Source organism: Marmota flaviventris, chromosome 12 (genome assembly GCF_047511675.1).
Source record: "Marmota flaviventris isolate mMarFla1 chromosome 12, mMarFla1.hap1, whole genome shotgun sequence".
Lineage (NCBI taxonomy): Eukaryota > Metazoa > Chordata > Mammalia > Rodentia > Sciuridae > Marmota > Marmota flaviventris.
Window position 1 is genome coordinate 93,267,622 of NC_092509.1, and position 20,575 is coordinate 93,288,196.

Consider the following 20,575-nt stretch of genomic DNA (forward strand, 5'->3'; position numbering starts at 1 on the left):
GCTGAGACCAGAAAAGGGAGAGAAACCAAAGGGCCTGGAAGTTTTGAACCCACTATGGATGCTGGGTCAAGGGCAGTTTCAGAAACCGGATGGATGGCAGCAATATTGCTGACCTTGTGAAGGTGAGTAGCGGGGATGAGTTTTCAACGTGATGACTGCAAGATTCCACAATGGAGATTTTCAATTTAGAATACATGATGAGTCTGGATACTGAGATTTGCAAGTAGTCAACAACATTGAAGAAAGTTGTTTTTTTTTTAATTCTTGGGACAAACTTTAATCTTGGGACAAACTTATACTTTAAAAAAGTTGCTTATTGGAAATTTACATTCAATGGGGCATCTTGAATTTTAATTTGCAATCTTAATTAGAGTTCAAATTCCCTAAGAACAGACAGACACACTAGTTAGGACACAATGACAATAATCCAAGCAAGAGGGGGGATAAAATTCTAATAACAAGTGTTTCATAATGGATTCATTGCTTGATTAGTATAAATGCAAAATAGCAAACACAAATTTGAATAATTAAACTTTAAACTAATTAGAAGCATCATGATGTCCTCGAGAGTCTTCTTTCATCAGGATCAGGATGTGTACCTGGAGTCTCAGGGTGTATGACTGACTGCTGTGTGGTTCAGATTGACCAGGGCTCAGCTGGCAGCTGCATCCTCTTGCAGAACACATACCCTAGAGAGGGAACTAACACCCAGTTTGGCTGTCCTAAAGGGAATTATCTATAAGAAGACAGTTCTCTTTACATTTTTACTTTAATAGACCTCGGTGTTGAACTTGACATTAAAACAAAAACTAAATGGGCCTATGTTGATATAGCTTTCCTTTAGGAAAATATTTAATCCACATGTATTTTCAATATGTAGACTTGGCTTTTAAAAAAAGTCACTGAAAAACAAAATAAAGATGCAACACATCAAAACTATTTCAAAATACATGATATTTTCTCCTTCCAGGATAGCTGTGCTCCCACTCTCTGGAAGTTTTGTATTTCACACTATAAACAGAATTGCATGGCCTTGATCTCACATGGAGCACTGGGCACTGGCTCCAGAGGGCTCCTGGAAAGGAGAGAGTGAACATTTGTATTCACACATACACATTCTCAGAGCAGATTGGCAGCTTCCACAATGATCGCTTCTTGGATTTTTGCAGGCCCACATCAACTAGGCTAGATTGAAGAAGTACACCCTTTAAAAATAAGTGACAGGGCTTGGAGGGCCATGGGTAGCTCAATAGAGAAGTGTGCAGAAGCAGGCCCAAAACTCTGGGTTCAACCCCACACATAAATAAATAAATAAATAAAGTGACTCAGGCTTTTAAACAAATGTATGGACTCCATTGTTTGGAAATGACCTCCGGCACCATAGCCCAACAGATGAGACCAAAATGAAGACACTCCAGTTAGAGTTCACCAAACCAAAACTAAGTTGTTATCTGACCTTCAGAGAAATGAAGAGAGGGAGGGAGGGAGAGGAAGAGAAAAATAAAGAATAAAAATAAACAGTCAAATCTCTAAACAGGCCAATTTAAGCCGGCATAAGGAAGTCCCTTGCTTTAACTCTTAGAGGGTAAGGAACCTGAAGTAACCTGATACTGACCCTTCTGCTCTTTGTATTACACTGCTTCTTTGTTGCTTCCCAAGCTATCTTACAAAAACTGACTGTTCTGCTTTGCCCAGCATACGTTTCTGTTTTTTTTATTATTTTTTAATTGTTCAATTTTTGTTTTGACAGGGGTTTGAACCCAGTGATGCTTTATCATTGAGCTACATTCCCAGCCTATTTGATTTTCTATTTTAGAAAGGGTCTTGCTAAGTTGCTTAAGGCTTCACTAAGTTGCTGAGGCTGTCCTCAAATTTATAATCCTCCTGCTTCAGCCACCCCAGTCACTGGAATTACAGGCATGCACCACCATGCCTGGAATTTGATCAACTATTTTTTTTTTTTTTTCAGAGAGAAGAGAGAGAGAGAGAAGAGAAAGAGAGAGAGAGAGAGAGAGAGAGAGAATTTTTTATTTTTATTTTTTTAAAGAGAGAGGTGAGAGAGAGAGAGAGAGAATTTTTAATATTTATTTTTTAGTTTTCGGCAGACACAACATCTTTGTTTGTATGTGGTGCTGAGGATCGAACCCAGGCCGCACGCATGACAGGCGAGTGTGCTACCGCTTGAGCCACATCCCCAGCCCCGAGAGAGAATTTTTTAATATTTATTTTTCAGTTTTCGGTGGACACAACATCTTTATTTTATTTTTTATATGGTGCTGAGGATCGAACCCAGCGCCCCGCGCATGCCAGGCGAGCACGTTACCGCTTGATCCATATCCCCAGCACCCCCCCCGCCAAAAAAAAACTAGAGCCTACTAAAAAACTGTTGAATCTTTTGTTCAACTATTTGGTAAATATTTTTAAAAACCCTATAAATTGTTTTATGAATTTCCAACTCAATGTTATGAATTAAACACATCTAAATAATACTTAAATATACACAATACAGTAAATCAAAGTGCTTCACAAATTATCTAGAGCCCTACTAGACTGTCAAAGAAAAACTTATTTATGACACTAGTTAATAATAATATTAGGGATTTTATGGAATGTCTACTACAGTGGGGTTCTGCAGTAGGGGAGAAAAATCAGGCTTAAGCCAAATATAATAAGAGAAAGTGGGGATTTATAGCCAAGCAGCAGTGCTGGTGCAGATGGCTAGAAAATCACTAAATAGAAGCATGACAGTGAAGCGAGGATTCTGGCTAAACCAATCTAACAGGATTCTTCCTGAAGTCAGGCCAGGGTAATTAGGTTATTACCCAAAGGAGGGTGGAGGATAAGATTTCGAGTGATGAAATATCAAGGCGGGAGATTATGCAACTAAGAAAGCCTTTTAGGTGTGTGTGGTAGGGGGCTGATTTAGGCAATATGAGAACCCCAGTTTCTGGTTCCTGAGGCCTCTGTTGCATGACTTTGGATGACACAATGATTTATCAAAAGGTCTTCAGGAAGACATATGTATACAGTAAACTGACAGGACTAAGCTAAGATCAACAGTCAACCTGCCTGGGAGCGTCCCACTCAAGTGGAGTGAGTGAGTGGGGTCTAAAGTCCAGTTCTTCAAAGTGGGGTACCTGTAACCTTCTAGGAATTCACAGTCACAGACAGCAGACAGCTTACAGAATGGGCTCTACTGGAGAGAAAGCTGCAGGGGTCTCTGGTTCCCTTTCCCACATCTCCTTTCTTATGCAGAGGTCCTAAAGTCACTTTACAAAAAAAGCAAAAGCAAAGCCCCACTGGGAATTTACACTTTCCAGGTGCTTGCTCCAGGGATTAACACCTCCAGACCACCAAGGAACACATGCCATTTCTTGCCATTTCTCTCTCACTCTCTATCTGACTCTCTCAAATTCAGAATTGAGGTTGCACAGACGTGAATGCAACCACATTTATTACAATTTAAAAAAAAAAAAATTAAAATGAAGTCAGCCTCTTCCTAACAGAAAAAGTCAGTCTAATTTGACCAGATATTTTGCTCACTTTCTTTATGTCTGACCCAAATGAGGCAAATCTGTAACTACGATTTGCGGGAAAAGGTATTCAGAACATACAAGTCATATCAAATAGATCCTTTGTATAACATGTTCAAATGTTGACTTAAAAATGTGCAAACAGATTCAAGTCTCATAAAAATCTTTAAATCTTGGGCTGGGGTTGTGGCATAGTGGTAGAGCACTGGCCTAGCATGGATGAGGCCCTGGGTTCCATCCTTAGCACCACATAAAAATAAATTAATTAATAAAGATATTGTGCCCAACTACAACTAAAAATAAATATTCAAAAAAAATCTTTAAATCTTATAAGGCCCAAAAGTTTGAAGACTACTGGTCTAAGTAACTTAACGTAAGAACAGGTCTATGTAGCTTCTGTACATGATTTGATGACACACACAGGTAACACTTATGTTAAAATGTCTAGAACACATCAAGTAAGAAATCCCTTTCTTCATTGTCTCTTCTTCCAGCCTCCCCCTCTTTCCAATCAAACGTTTGAGAAAATTGAGGCCCAGGAAAGCTGAACTGTCAAAGGTTCTAAGGGAGTATCTGGTCAACAAAGGAACACAGATACTTCCATTTCTGTCTCTACTCAGTTCTCCTAACATCAAATTCAGAATTTCAGCCACAGACTAGGCACTACAGCAAACAGACTGTTGGAGAAGGACATTATATTTTCCTCTTTATATTTTTTTATGTCATTTGACTGAGAAAGAAGTGGCTCTGGTTTGGGCAGCCAACTGCATGTGAAGTAACTGTTCTTGACCCACCAGGGACATCACTTCTCTTGGAGAGCTACTCACCTACCCACAAGACCAGTGTGGGCTGGGATTTGTCTGGATGCCTTCTGGTAAGCAAGGACACATTCCTATTTTCCCTTTATTTCTAGTGAAGTCTCCCTGCCTTTGGTAGTGTCATGCATTTCAGGGATTTTAGGGATCCCAGCGGGTAACAAGGACACCAATTGCTAAAGAAAGAAAATTTCTAATTCTTGATATTTAGAATTTCATTAAGTGGGGCTGGGGATGTGGCTCAAGCAGTAGCGCGCTCGCCTGGCATGTGTGCGGCCCGGGTTCGATCCTCAGCACCACATACAAAGATGTTGTGTCCATCGATAACTAAAAAATAAAATATTAAAAATTCTCTCTCTCTCTCTCTCACCCTCTCTCTTAAAAAAAAATAGAATTTCATTAAGGACTTACAGTCCTGCTTGGTAGAGTATAGGCAATAACATGAAATCATTGTATTCAGGAAATATGAACTAGGCTGCAATAGAAATTATCGTAGAGATTCCATATAAAATTTGAAGACTTAGATTTCATGTGCTAAAAGACATTTGTAGACTTCTTTGTCAAGGACTCCTTTCAGTGGAGTTTAGTGTACTACATTTCTGTAAAGTTCACATTTCTAACCTAATTGACCAGAGCTCCCTTGTGCACTGGTTTCTTCTAGACTCACAAGGTTAGACATACTCTGAGTGACTTGACAATATCTTCTGAATTGTTTTTGCAAAAATCTGAATTTCTCAAATTGTTTATTTCTGGCCCAATCCAGCTCACTAGCATAAGGTAGTGAGCTCACATACCTCCAAGTTTAACTCAGAAAGGGGATGGAAAGTACATAGATGGTGTTATGGTTTGAATTTCAGTTCCCTAAAAGTTCATATATGAGACAGCGCAAGAAAGTTTGGAGGAGAAATGACTGGGTTCTGAGAGTCTTAACCCAATCAGTGACTCAATCCCCTGATAGGATTAACTGAGTGGTAATTTAAGATGGGTGGGGCATGGCTGGAAGAGGTGGGTCCCTGGGGGCGTGCCTTTGGGGTATATATTTTGTCTCTAGAGTAGAATCTCTGCTCTCTGATCATCATGTGAGCTGCTTCTCTCTGCCACACTCTTGGACCATGATTTTCAGCCTCACCTCCTTGAGCCCCAAGGAATGGAGCCTCTACAATTGTTCTGGTTGTTCTTTTAGTCACATCAGCAAAAAAAGGTGGTGGTGGGGACTAAAACAGATGGAAAGCTTCACTCTCACATTCCCTACCTAAGGCAGACATTGGTCATCATTCATCCCACTTGTTGCATTGAATCCACATTCAGTGTCAGCTCTTCTCAACCCAATGTTCTAACCCACACAATCAACAAATTAAAATCAACCTCTGCACTGAAATCTTTTTGCAAGCCCAGGATTAGATTAAATCAGTAGAAAATCAACTTCTTGAGAAGTTTTTTTCTAATTGGTGAACAATAATTATACAGAATAGTAGCTTTCACTGTGGAGTACACATACGTGCATATAACTTACTTTGATAAATTTCATTTTGCAGTACATCTCTAAGATCTTGCCCTCCCCTCCTACTTCCTCCTGACCTCCTTTCTCTACCCTACTGGTCTGTCTTCTATTTTCATAATATCTCTCCCTCTTTTTCTTTAATTTTTCTATAGCTTTCATATATGAGGGAAAAACATACAACCCTTGACTTTCTAAGTCTGGCTTATTTTGGTTAACATGATGTTCATCAGTCTCATCCATTTTCATGCAAATGAAGTAGTTTTGTTCTTCTTTATGGCTGAATAAAACTGTGTTGTATATATATACAATATTTTCTTTATCCATTCATCTGTTGATGAACATTTGTTTGTTTTTTCATTCTTTGCACATTCTAGATACTAATCCTCTGCCAGAAGAGTAGCTGGCAAAGACTTTCTCCCATTCTCTAAGCACTATCTTCATGCTGTTGATTGCTTCTTTTGCTGTGCTGAAGGTTTTTTGTGCAGTGCCATCTTATTTATTGATTGTTAGCATTATTCCCTGAGCTCTAGGAGTCTGAGGAAGTCACTGTGTGCACCTGTATGTTGGACTGTTTCCCCTATATTTTCTCTTCTAGCACTTGAAAAATTTCTGTCTTATTCCAGTGTCCAATGTCTTTTATCCATTTTGAGTTGACTTTGAGAGATAGGGATCTAATGTTAATCTTTTACATATTTGTGTGTATGTGTGTGTATTTGTGTACCTGGGATTGAACTCAGAGATACTTGACCACTGAGCCACATCCCCAGCCCTACTTTTTGTATTTTATTTAGAGACAGGGTCTCACTAAGTTGCTTAGCACCTCTTTTTTGCTGAGGTTATCTTTGAACTCACCATCCTCCTGCCTCAGCCTCCTGAGCTTCTAGAATTACAGGCGTGCGCACCCAACGGCTGTGTTTTTTAATCTGGGGATGGGAGTGTGACTCTGGTGAGAGCTGCTGGCCATCACTGTTAGCCAGTGAAAAGTATATTGTAAATGGCCTTTGGGTCTTGGGTACACACACACACACACACACCACAGAATAAAGCAAATTAAAATTTAAAAATTGAGAGAGAAAAAAGATAAACAAAGGAAAACTGCAGAAGATTTCTAATTTCCCACTCAGAAATTCCAAAGAGTCCTCTTCAATTGGCACTGCGTCTCCACTAACTAAATCCGCTGAGAGGTGCCAGGACTCTCTCCCATGCTGACTTACTTTGCAGAATCTGAGCATTTTTCCTGCTCAGATTGTGCATTTGTTGGACAGTGGAGCCTGTTTTTGTTAAACTCTCTGGAAAACTTTCTTTCAGGTTGTTGGAGGGAAGTTCCTCCTCCCCCACAGCACTTCTGTAGTCCATTGCTTTTATTAATTCTATTATTAAAGCTGATGTTTCTGGGTTTTACTTGGTTACTTATTCTCTGAGTTGCCTTCTGGTGCTTTCCCACATCCTGCCTACCTTACCATGCCACCACAGAACTGGCACAATGGCTCTATTCAATCTTTGAGGGCTGTTAAGGTGGGTACCTTTAGTCCACCTTATTTATGGTCTCTTAATGTCATGTTCCCAATAGTAATAGTGTTTTTTAAAATATTTTTTAGTTGTCAATGGACCTTTATTTTATTTATTTATATGCCATGCTGAGAATCAAATCCAGTGCTTCACACATGCTAGGCAAGCTCTCTACCACTAAGTCCCAGCCCCAGCCCCAGTAACAGTCTTTAAATAGCTCCAAAATTTCATCTCTTTGTTTAAACTACACATTAGAATTCTAATTTATCTATGAGTTTGACTTGTATCAGGAAATAATTCATGTGGAGGGATAGGAACAATTTACCTACTCTCTGTTTTCTCTTAAGTCTCTTTGAAATGAAGAGACCTGTTGTCTGCCTCATTTTTTTTTTTAAATATATATACCAGGAATTGAACCCAGGTGTGCTTAAGCCACTGAGCCATATCCCCAGCACTTTTTATTTTGAAACAGGGTCTTCTTAAGTTGCTAGGGCCTCACTAAGTTGCTGAAACTGACTTTGAATTTGTGATCCTTCTGCCCCAGCCTCTCAAGCCACTGGGATCATAGGCTTGCACCACCATGCCCAGCTCAATTTTTCTATTATGGCTGGGTTGGTAGTGTAGCCTGTAATCCCAGCTACTTGGGAGGCTGAGGCAAGAGGATCACAAGTTTGGGGGTAGCCTGGCAATTTAGCAAGACCCTTTCTCAAAATAAAAAATGTAAAGGGCTGGGGATGTAGCTCAGTGGTAGAGTGCCTCTAGATCTAATCCCTAGTGCCATGGGAAATAAAAAAAAAAGGAAAGGGTAAAAATTATAGTAAGTTGGCTTTTAGGATCTTAGTTTTAGTTTAAGGCAGGCATTATATATGCTTATATTTTATCTGACTTATCCATCTTTAAAGGTTTAAAATATAATTTTTGCCTAGTTAGTATTAAATAGTGATTTATTTCAGAACTGTAAGATTACTCGCATATAATGAATAAACACTTTGGAAAAGTAATTCAAAATCTTAAGTGCTTTTTAGGATTTTAGAACCTGAGGGAAGAATGTTAGAGTTAGTAACAATCAACATTTTCCCAGAAGAAAACATGAGTTCCTTTATAAAAAAAGATCCTGTGATCAATTAAGTTTTAAACCCTGAATCTGATTTTCCACTCAGCTATTCCCAGGATACATCACCATGCTAAAGGTCAAAATGTCCCACAATAAATAGATAGGTCTAGTCAGTTCTGCCTACTTTGGTAAATAAACAAATAGTTGTATTCATTTCATTCTTTAGATGATGGTACAAACTACAGAATACTAAAACTAAAAGTGTTAAAAAATTCAGATGTATTCCCATCTACCTTTAGCTTAAAGCTATAAATGATCCACTTTTTATGTTAAGCCTGTGATTAAAATATGTAACTAAGCCAGATAAGGTGCGACACGCCTGTAATCCCAGCGATTTTGGAGACTGAGGCAGGAGAATCTCAAGTTTGTATCCAGCCTCAGCAATTGTGCAAGACCCTCAGCAGATTACCTATACCTTGTCTCCAAACAAAAAGTTAAAAAGGACTGGGGGCATGGTTCAGTGGTAAAACACTCCTGGGTTCATATCACTTACCTCAAATTGAAGTGTTCTCTTTGTGAAAATTGTCTGACATACCTAAAAAATGATGATGAAAGGCCAGATCAGCTCAGTATCTATGAAACACTTACCTCTAGCTTCTCTATAACAAGGCCAAAATGTAAAAGGTATTGAAGAAAGTCAATAAAACAAGGAATCAAAGGAGTAGAGTGTTTGGGCCTTCTTCACCCCTCCCTATAGTGGAAAGAAGCATATAACATCCCAACTTCTCTCAGAAAGGTATATCTTTATGAAGGGGAGACAGGTACCTCACTTTCCAGTGCAAGAGTCATTTATCAAATGGAAAAATTTAAAAAATAAATAAATAAAAAGATCAGAGTGCGGAAGCTCTGGGTGAGGGTGTGCCGGTAGAGATAGGGTGGTCAGGAAGGCCCTGCTGATAAGGCAACATCTGAGCTGAGGGCTAAAAGTGAGGGAGCATGTGTGCTGATAGCTGGGGCAGGGCTGGGTTTGGTTTTGTTTTGGGTGTGGGCATTGAACCCAAGTCCTTGTGCAGGAACAATAAACCTAAAGGCCTTTGGTGGGAACGTGTTTGATATGCTCTGGGATGGAGAAGAGGCCAATGAAGATGGGAAGAGGTGAGCAGGAGGTAAGTGGCAGAATTAAGGGGAGAGAAAGGAGTTGCTACTTACCACCATGGAATAAGGAGCAAAGTAACTGAGAAAAATCACACCCCATGCCTACTATGGGGGCCTGAGCCTTGGGTCCAGCCTGAACTGGGAAGTAGCGCACAAAGGGAAACCCTGAATTCTATGTGAGATGGACATTTTCATTTAGACTGAACTGTAATTTTTTTTTTTTTTTTTGGATACCAGGGATTGAACTCAGGGCACTGAGCCACATCCCCAGCTCTATACTTTTGTATTTTATTTAGAAACAGGGTCTCACTGAGTTACTTAGTGCCTTGCTTTTCCTGAAGCTGGCTTTGAACTTGCAATCCTCCTGCCTCAGCCTCCTGGGTTTCTGGGATTATAGGTCTGTGCCACCACATCCAGCTGTACTTGTCTTTAAATACCTGAAAGTAAGCATTAAATACCCCAAAGACCAAAAAGCTATGGGATTTGTTTGCAAGGTTATTTACAGGGTAGGAATGAAGGCTAGAGAAAAATAAACCCACTCCCCATTTGTACCCCCACAGGTTATCCCTTTCAATAAACTGCTTATTTCCTTAAATAGTTAAAAACTTTACAACCCATCTGTGAACTTAATTTAATTCAGTAAACTGTTTTACACACACATTAACAGACACTTGGCAATATTTGCTGTATTAGTATTAGTAGATTAATAAGTCAGTTGGTAGAATAAAAACATTGTGGCACTAGATTAATGGTTAAATTAGAGAGAGCTGAAGTAGGAATTAACCTTCTAAATTGTATAATTCAACATTTGAGGTTTTATACCTTACATATGATCTCCTGACCTTTAATCAGAGTCACCTACAAAGAACTCACTGTGTACTTGTTAAACAGAATCAATAAGCAGACTATAGCATAGAAACTGTTGCTGCTTGCTAGCTTTCAATGTGCAGTATGGGATTTAGAAAATATGACAGCGCTTTATTATAAAATGAAATAAACGGAACAGGAACAGAATAACACAGAGAAGTAACACTTTTTAAAAATAAATCACTACATCGGCTATTTCTGTTTCCATATTAAGTAAAATGACAGTTTATTTCTTTTGCACATAGAAGAAGTCTAGAACCTGATAGTCCAGGGCAGGTGTGGCAGTTCAAAGGTCACTGGGAGCAAAACTCTTTCTATGGTACTGCTCTGGTCATCTTTGGTGCATTACCTCATGATTCAAAGTAGTAATCTGAATTTGACCCATCACATCTATATCTTGTTCAGCAGGACAAAAAAGATGGCATTCTGGTGGACACTTCTCTTAAGTCCTCATGTGATGCTTTAGTTTATCAAAACTAGCTACAAGGAGCCTAAGCATGGTAGCATATACCTGTAATCCTAGGGACTTGGGAGACTGAAGCAAGAGGCTCTCAAGTTTCAGGGACAGCCTCAGCAACCTAGAAAGACCCTAAGCAACTTAGTGAGACACTGTTTCAAAATAAAATAATAAAATTGGGATAGGGATGTAATTCAGTGGTAGAAAGACTGGGAACCTTAGTATTGTATTTCTATGGGGGAAAGGAAAATGAATGGAAGTCAGAGGCAACTAGCTGTTTCTGCCTCACCTTGTTTCTGCTAAAGATCTGTTCATGGGGTTAAGTTGATACTGTTTGTCAAGGAGGACTACTTGGGCTGGGGGTGTAGCTCAGTTGGTAGAGTGCTTGCCTTGCATGTATAAGGCCCTGAGTTCAATCCCCAGCACCCCCCCACACACACACACACTACTTAATTTCTTATTTCTACATATCAATTTGGTGTGATTACACAATTTCTTATTTCTACATATCAATTTGGTATGTTTATAGATCTGTTTACTCTACTTCTGATTACCCTCACTAGCTACTTGTACCAGCTCCAAAAATAAATGTTTAGTTATTTAACCTTTCAATATACTCCCTGCTTGTCCCTCCAGCTACACCATTCTGATTAATTTGTCATCTGTGGAAAATCAAATTGATTCAGTAAACATGTCCTGAAAGGCATGTGCTATGATGGTGGAATAGGAGTGGTCTTCAGATCAGACTCACCAGATAAGAATGATAATAAACATCCCTTGAGGATGTTTTTAAGGGTAAATATAATAACATGAGAAATACCCACATGTCCCTATATGCTCCATATCACTACTCTATAATTCCCTCTTTTTCTGGGGCACCTGTGATGGGCACCATAAGGGGCATTGTGGTTATTAAATGATAAGACATACAAGAAACATATGACATAATGGAGGAATCCAAGAAAAAGCAGGACCTGCAGAATAGGTGCAACATGAAAAATAATGATCTCTCTCTCTCTCCACTGCCACTGAAATTATAGAAACATTATCTCCTGGAAAATGGAATGAAAATTTTGTGTGTTTAATTTGATGACTAATATTGACATGTGGGCTACCACATGGTGAATGAACAGGGGCCCATGAAAGGCTTGCAGTGGCCTAATACATACTTCTGTGAAGTGACAGAGAAGTACCCACATAGTACTTGTTGATTACCTTGTGAACATCATATATTACTTTAGATCAGAATTTGAAGCTAAAACAAATTCATAATCACACTACAAAAACTCAAGCAAAAGTCATTTTCTTTATATCTACATGTCTTTAAAGCATAAAACAATACAAATTATGCATAATTCAGTCCCCATTTCATTCAATGTAGAGATGGTGCTTAGGATCTTTACATACCTGACTCAGAGTAAGAACTGGGGATGTGAAGATGAATAGAGTGATATTTGTCAAATGGGAAAAAGACAAGTGAACTGATACTTTCAATATTAAGTGATTAATGCTTCAACGAGGGGAGATGTCCCAGGGTGCCATGTGAGTTCAGGGGAGGGACAGCCCACCCAGACTGAGTGAGTCAATGACAGCTGCCGGAAGGAATTGAACTCTACACTGAGGACTGGAGGAAAAGGAGGACTTAACTAGGTGAGGATGCTTTACTAAGTATAAGTGGTATGTCCATAAGGCATACTGTATTAAAAACGAGGGGATTTAGCTTTATAATGTTTTTAACAACCAATAAAAAAAATAAAAAAAAAAAAAACGAGGGGATTTGATGTGGCTGAAGAGGAATATGAGGATGAGATTTGCTAGAGCAAGATCTTACTTCATAGCATAGATACACACAGGGAAGAAATTCACACTATGATTCAAGTCATAGGAGTCTCCTGTTTTCTAGAAAAGTCAGAGAGGGTAAAAGGATTAATTTTGTTATAGAAAAAAATTTTAATAAAAGAATCTGAGAAATTGCTATATAGTAACAATGTCCATCAGCTTTCCATTACAGTCACAAAATATCTGAAATAATCAACTTGAAAATGAAAAAGGTTTATTTTGACTCACAGTTCTAGAGGTTTCAGTCCATGGTTAGTTAGTTGGTTCCATTGCTTTGGGGCCTGCGGTAAGGCAGTATATTAGGGAGAGAGTGAGTGGCAGACAAAGGTACTCACCTGATAGCAGCCAGGAAAGAAAGAAAAAAAGAAGAAGATTAGGAAAGAGCTGGGTTCCCACTATCCCCTTCAAGGATGTCCAATGACCTGATCTTTCATTAGGTCTCATCTCTTAAAGGTTCTAATATCTCCTAATAGTTCCAACCTATGGACCAAGTCTTTAACACACAGGCCTTTGGGGGTCCATTCTAGACCAAAATTATTACAATGATACCTTTCCTAAACCCATCAGCTCATTTGGAAGAAGTATAGGCTGCAGGTACTCTTTCATTTGCATACACACATTCTTAAAAAATGTATACATTTCAATATGAGTGTTCTAACGTTTTAATAATTTGTGTTTAATTCTTTGCACTAGGTTAAGTATAATACATAAAGAAATGACCTTGCTTCTTTAAGGGTTTTAAACTTTGTATAACTGGCTTTTCTTATGTAGACTCTTGAAGAAGTTCAAGCTAATTAATTATAAGATATGTTTATATCGTTATCCTTTTGGGTAAGAGATCAACACATTTTAAACATAGTGTGATGGTAAAAATTGGTGCAATACTAAGAAATTATCTAGAAATTCTATGCAGTGACAATGTGATCAATTAATGAATTAGGTCAATTAATTATTGCCTAATTTTTCAGTAGGCGAGTCTGTACCTTTTAAAAATGTATATGAATTAAAAGACTTTTCTCTCTAGTTTGTATACAGATTTTATATACATAAATTCAATCCAGATACAGTAAAAACAATAAAAGTTTTATGATTTAGCAGATCTTAAAATATATTTAAGACACCTTAAGTTATTGAAGAAAGCATTTTAAAATTTAACAGGCTCTCTTTAATAGTAAAGAAAATGTTAGTACTTTGCAGAGAGGAGAAAATTTTCCTATTCCAGGGACATAAAGAAAATCAATTCCAGGTAGCATTGGAGGTACACACTTGTAATCCCAGCTACACTGGAGGCTGAGGAAGGAGAATTTCAAGTTTGAGGCCAGCCTGGGCAACTTAGTGAGACCCTGTCTCAAAATTAAAAAGAAAAAATGGCTGGGGATGTAGAATACATTTATCTAATGTGTGTGAGACCTTGGTATAATCCCTGGTACAAAGAAGGAAGGAAAGATGGGAAAAATCACTTTTAAAACTTCAAGTAGTCTACTTTTTAGAAGTCAAAAATTATGTGCACAAACATTAGACTCAGAGCTCTGATTAAATACAAAATAAACTGTGGTCTTTCTCCCCCTAGAGCTAAGCACAAAGCATAATAGGTTACGCTTCCATTCCTACAGCAGTATGGATTTCCATGCTCTCACCTTGAACAGAAACTACTGGGCTGGGGATATAAGTCAGTTGTTAGAATGCTTGCCTTGCATGCACATGGCTCTAGGCTCAACCCCCAGCACCAAAACAAAACAAAACAACAACAACAACAAAAAAAAAACCCGAAACTAGAAGGAGAGAGGAGAGAGGAGTTGAGGCTCCTACATCTCCCTTCAGTATACTTAAACCTCATTGGGAGACAAAATTAGCCAAGAAGATCAAACTTGTTCTAATTTTCTTGAGGTACTTTTAGACCCTGTGGTATGTGATATGCCTCAATATCAGCCTCCTTTATCATTTTTGTAGCCTTCTGTGGCTCTGGTTTTCATCACTACTTATCTTCATTATTTAGAAACATCAATTTCATAGAAAGAGCTATAAGCAGCACCTGTGATTTTTAACATTCATTCAACATGTCTAAATGTCCGAAGGCAGAGGAATATGAGGGTCTGGGTTGCTGCTAAGTACTTTGAAGATTTTGATCACTCAGTTCTAGGTTTGCAAATATGTAAGTACTGTGGTGGATTAAGTTTCAAATAAATTTTACAAGTGATATGTCAGCATTCAGAAAGATGGAAGAATGGAAGAACAACTATATATATATATATATATATATATATATATAATATATATATATATATATATATATATATATATATATATATATATATATATATATATATATATATATATATATATATAATATATATATATATATATATATATATATATATATATATATATAATATATATATATATATATATATATATATATACACACACATACATACATACATATATGGAGAGAGAGAGAGAGAGAGAGAGAGAGAGAGAGAGAGAGAGAGAGAAACTGGGGGAAGTCTTAAAATAGATATTTACTTATTATCCACTGTGTGCCAAGTATACAATTCTGTTTTATTGTTCCCAAGAGATCTGTCTTAGGTAGTGGAGTAAGAGGGCCAGGTTTTTCAATTAGGCCTTCAAATCTAGCAATCTTTCCATTACACTAGCCTTCTTCTTGGAAGTGGTAAAGTGCAAAGTGGGTCTTAAAGGACACATAGGAGGGCTATGGCTGTGGCTCAGTGGCAGAGCACTTGCCTAGCATGTGTGAGGCACTGGATTATATCCTTAGCACCAAACACAAAAATAAATAAAATAAAGGCATGCTGTCCATTTGCAGCTACCAAAAAAAAAGGGGGGGGGGGGACACATAGGCGTATGTTGATGAAAAGGTGTTAAAGTGTTGAAGGGAAAAAGGGTATCTCAGGCATGGTGACCCTTTAAGGAGTGCTGGTAGTATATTTTGTCATCATAATTTTTCTTTCACATTTTTCTCTGTTGAGATATTAGGGATGACTGACAAATAACACATTTCACTTGATAATTCCATCCCCAGGAGCCCAGTTTTGGAGAAGCATGGCAAGAGACACTACTCTCAAGGAATAGGAACCATTAGATAACAGCTCTATGTTTGTCTTCAGTAGTTAGAAAACTCAGTTCACTACGATCTTATAAAATTTCATAATTTTCTCATGTTACTTCATTCATGATAGAAGTAGGGAGAACTGATGTTACAACCCAACTGTGCTGTCCTTTCTACTTTTTTCTTTGGAGTAGTCTCTTGACTTCACATGTCGAGTGATCAGTTTACACTAGCAACAGTTGGCTGGCTAGTCCAATGGAACTGTATCACGTAACTTTCATTCATTAGGTATCAAGTTTTGGATGTGATTACAATAGAAGATTTCTTTCTGGATTGAACTGTATGGACTGTACCATGTTCATATGCTTGATTTTAGTGACATTAAAACCCAGCTAATATGAGGGCTGTTACTCCATGCCTTACTTATGCTCAGCGATCAGGTTGATTAAAAAAGAAATGTTTTGGATAAAGGCTTTCAGAAAGGGGTTGCACATTAGAGTTCAAGGGCTGAATATAAGGCTCATGGCCACACATCAAAGAGGCAGCAGACTGGAAAGTTATACAATGTCCCAGGAAGAATATTTGAATGACATGAGAAGTTTTTTTTTTTTTGGTTGTGGTTCTTTTTAGATGTACATGACAGCAGAGTGTATTTTGACATATCACACATACGTGAAATATGGTCATGTATTCAGAGAGGTTTTAATCCCTAAGAAACTGTTGAGAAACTATTAGGAAATCCCCTGTGTTGGAAGAGGATGTTTGAATTATTCTCAAAACCTTTGGTAGTAATGACTTTAGAAAAGCTAGTAAAAGGTGATCAATAAAATGGTCTTCTTGGATAATAGTGAAGATAATTTGGGACTAAGTATTCTGAAGAATTTTATAATTTTTGGATTTTTAGAAAAAGTCCACTGAACAGTTTGCTTGAGTTGAATGAAAAGTCTATGGAAGTTTTATGGGGAAAACGAGAATTTTTTCTAACAGGGAATACTCATTAAGAGAACTACCTTTTTGAGATGCATCAAGTTCTCAATTTGGTATGCACTGCAATACATAACAATTTCCAGTGACCTACTTTAGTGGAAGTATGGACATTTTAAGATTTTTCCCTGGGCTTGTTATGCCTTTTATGACACCATCATTTTCTAATTTCTGCTCTTAAGACTCCATTAATGTACCCTAACACTAGTTTCAAATGCCAAAAAGAAAGAAGAGAAAGAAATTGAGAAAAGTGCAGCATTAATTGCAAGGGATGAGAAAAATACAGGAAACAAACAAGCCAGTCACTGGAGAAACCAGTGAATAGGAGGCAGCAAAGGATCATTTTGCCAAGCCATAGATTGGCAACAGTTTTCATTAGGCAAAAGACATCCAGAAAATGTACACAGTTAATAAAAAATAATGTCAGACAGCACAGAAGTTAAAAGATATAAACAAGATTCCAATTTAATGTTAAGACTATGACTTATAAATTGTCTGAATTGCTAAGTAGTAATATTTAATTAAATCCATTTATCATAACTACCATGACTAGTAAATTAGAGAGGTGAACTAATACCTGGGGAGAAATGGAGCATGTTCCTATACCCAGAGCTTTTGTATCCGCAGTGGTTTTGCAAACTTTAGTTTGGATACAAGTTGCTGGGATGCTTATCAAAATGTAGATTTCTAGGCTCCTTTCCCAGACATTCTGACTTAGCAGTTCTGGTGCAGCGTTTCTCAATTTGGGGCACTATAAATGTTGTGGGTGGAAATTTTGTGTGTATGTGGGAGACTGTCCGGTGTACTGCAGGACATTTAGTAGCATTCCAGGTCTAGTAGATACCAGAAGCACCCCCTCCCTATTTGTATTTCCAGGCATTGCCAAAAATTCCCTAGTGGCAAAATAACTCCTTCTTTGAACACTAGTAGTCTAGGGTAAAAGCCTAGGGACTTGTATGTCTAGTAAGAACATCCAAGGTGATTTCTAACAACTGTGGTCAGTGGACCACCCTTGACAGAAACTAAACTACAGTATTATGGGTTGAATTTTGTTCCCCTCCATTTCCAACTCATATACTGAAGACATAACTCCCAGTGCCTCAAAATAGGACTTCATTTGGAAACAAAGCAGTTGTAGATTTAGTTAAAATGAGTAGGGGTCCACTTACTCCAATATGACTGGTATTCTTTAAAAAAGGGAAAATCTGGACAACAGACATAGCCCCAGAGAAAACATCATATAAAGTCTGATGTTATGATTGGGCACAATAGGGCATGCCTGTAATCCCAGGTACTAGTGAGGCTAAGGCAGGATGGCAAGTTTGAGGCCAGCCACAGCAACTTAGTGAGATCTGTCTTAAAAATAAAAAGGGCTGAGGATGGGTCTCAATGGTAAAGTGCTCTGGGTTCAATCCCTAGAAAAAAGAAAAGATTGGAATTCTGCTACCACAAACCAAGGAACTACCAGAAGCTAAGAGAATAACCTGGAACAGATCCTTGCCTAGAGCCTTTAGAGGAAGCATGGCCCTGCCAACACCTTGATCTCAGGCTTTTAGTCTCCAGAGCTATGGGACAACAAATTACTGTTGTTTAAGACACTTGGTTTGTGGTACTTTGTTACAGCAGTTCTAGGAAATAAATACCCTGAAAATAAACAAAACAAAACGTTAAGAGGTTAGTAAAGGAACAATATTTGAAGCAGGATCAGGGAGGAAAATGAAAAGATGGCAGATCGGCACCACCTAACATCAAGTAGGTACTCATGAAATTAAAACTTTTTATTTTTATTAAGCACACTCCAAATATGCCTTATCTAATACAAGTGCTTAGGAAAAAAATTTTTCAATGCTGGGGACCAAACTCAGGTCCTTGTGAATACTAGGCTAGTACTTTACCACTGAACTATATCCCAAAGCTTGACAGCAAATGAAATTGGGGATGGGTTGTGGCTCAGTGGTAGAGCCTAACACATGTGAGGCACTGGGTTTGATCCTTAGCACCACATAAAAAAATAAATAAGTAAAAGAAAGGTATTGTGTCCATTTACAACTTAAAAAAAAAAGACAAATTAAGTAGAGGAAAGAACAAAGGGAAAAGGAAGGTACTGGGAGATTATTCAAATTATATGTGTGTATGGATGTGGCATAATGAATCCCACTATTATGTATAATTACAATGCAAAAGTAAAATATAAGAGTTCATATGATACAGTGGACTAATTGTTAATAAATATTTTTGTAAGAAAAATAGATAAATCTGAAATTATTTATGTGCCATTTTCAAGTTTTAGCAGGTATGTAGTAATAAGATAGACTGAGTTACCTGAAAGACAAGTACAAAACATAAATTATGCCATTATTCATAGGAAGGTAATATGTAAAGGCAAAAATACACTGACTATAATCACACTGTAGCTTTAAGAAAAGTGTTGACTGTTTCAGGTCACAAAGGCACTATTTAGAGTACAGCAAGTGGGACCATGTGTCCAGCAGGCCACACAGTCATGTGCTTATCCAAAGAGGGCAATTCATATCCTCTTAGTGCAAGGAAGAAAACTGTTATTAAAGAAGCTTAAAGGTTATGTACCCTAATAATTTCATTTGCAAAAAAGTGAACACTGATGCCAGTTATTATCAGCAAGACAAGAGCCCATAGCACATATCAGGCTTCTTTAAGAAAAATATAAAAATCATATTAATAGGCATCTTAGTTCCTGTTTCCTCTTCCAATTGGAAAAAGAGAAAAGGAAACAAGTCTTCTTGCGTCAAGATTTTATTATAAAAATGTGTAAAACGTCTATCGCAGGTGAAGGCACCCAGATTTATTTTTCCTGTCCCCATAAGCATAAACTACATATTTAATGGTAAAGAATGGTAGGAAGTATTAACAAAGAGTTCCTAGAAATGGCTACAAATTAAGCTGAGCGATCAAATACAAAGTCATGTCTAGACTGCTGTAGTGCTCTCCACAAATCGGCATAAACTAACACGACATTAAACTAGAAGAACCCAATCCCTCACCTTCAATCAAGGAAACTTTCCCGAGTGCCCCTCAGAGTCACAGGAAGTTGACGCAAGAGCACAGCTTAAAACGTTTCACGGTAACAGATTTGACTTCTGTCTGCGGGTGGGGTTGGGGGGATAGGGGTGCTCCTAGCCTAAAAGGCCCTGGGAGGTTAGGAAAGGGACTACCTATTCTCAAGGCTGTTTTCCGAAAGAGGGCAAGACCAGTACAGAACTGACTCTTTCAGTAAAGAGCTGAGGCTTTCAGAGGAGAAACCCAGGGAAAAATTAGAGAAGTAAACAGGTTTTTACAGCACACGGATAGTATTATGCCCCTCCAATTGTTTTTTCGAAGTTACAGTATCCTCTCACTCAAAGCAGACCAAACGAAGGCTCTCTTCTCAGAGAGCCTCTCTTCCCCCCGCACCCCGACTCCCCTCCATCCCGAAGGCATGGACTAGTGCCCAAGCACTGCTGAAGTCCACTGCGGGCAAATCCAGTCTAGGGCGGTTGCCTAAAAGTCAGGCTGACGCCGAGAAATCTAATCGCCCACGTCTGCTCTCTCGGGCTATTGTGCCTCTGGGGGAAGGCAGAACAGGTGAGCGTGGCAGGGGAGAACCAGTTCCCAGACAGTCCGAAAACCGTGAGGTGAGGGTGCGGGGCGAGGAAGGGCGGGAATGCTGCACGGCCCCCCTCCCGGAGATCACCTTGCGCTGACCTAGATGAGTTGAGCTGCGAAGGAAGGAGCCCCCGCCTGCGAAGGAGGAGGGCGGGGCGGAGGAAAGCGGGGCC

General features: G+C 38.5%; 1 long non-coding RNA gene across 2 annotated transcripts; it reads right to left on the bottom strand.

Annotated features, from left to right (window-relative positions):
• Positions 1 to 216: 216 nt before the first annotated feature.
• On the bottom strand, positions 217 to 20,537 carry LOC117794803 (uncharacterized). Of its 2 annotated transcripts, none has more exons than XR_004618675.2 (4): positions 20,502 to 20,537; positions 12,959 to 13,065; positions 8,966 to 9,007; positions 217 to 689 (listed from the first exon to the last, which is right to left on the bottom strand). It is a non-coding gene; the product is annotated as an uncharacterized lncRNA (long non-coding RNA). The 2 variants fall into 2 exon arrangements; XR_004618674.2 differs by having other exon boundaries at positions 217 to 701.
• Between the last annotated feature and the right edge of the window lie 38 nt (positions 20,538 to 20,575).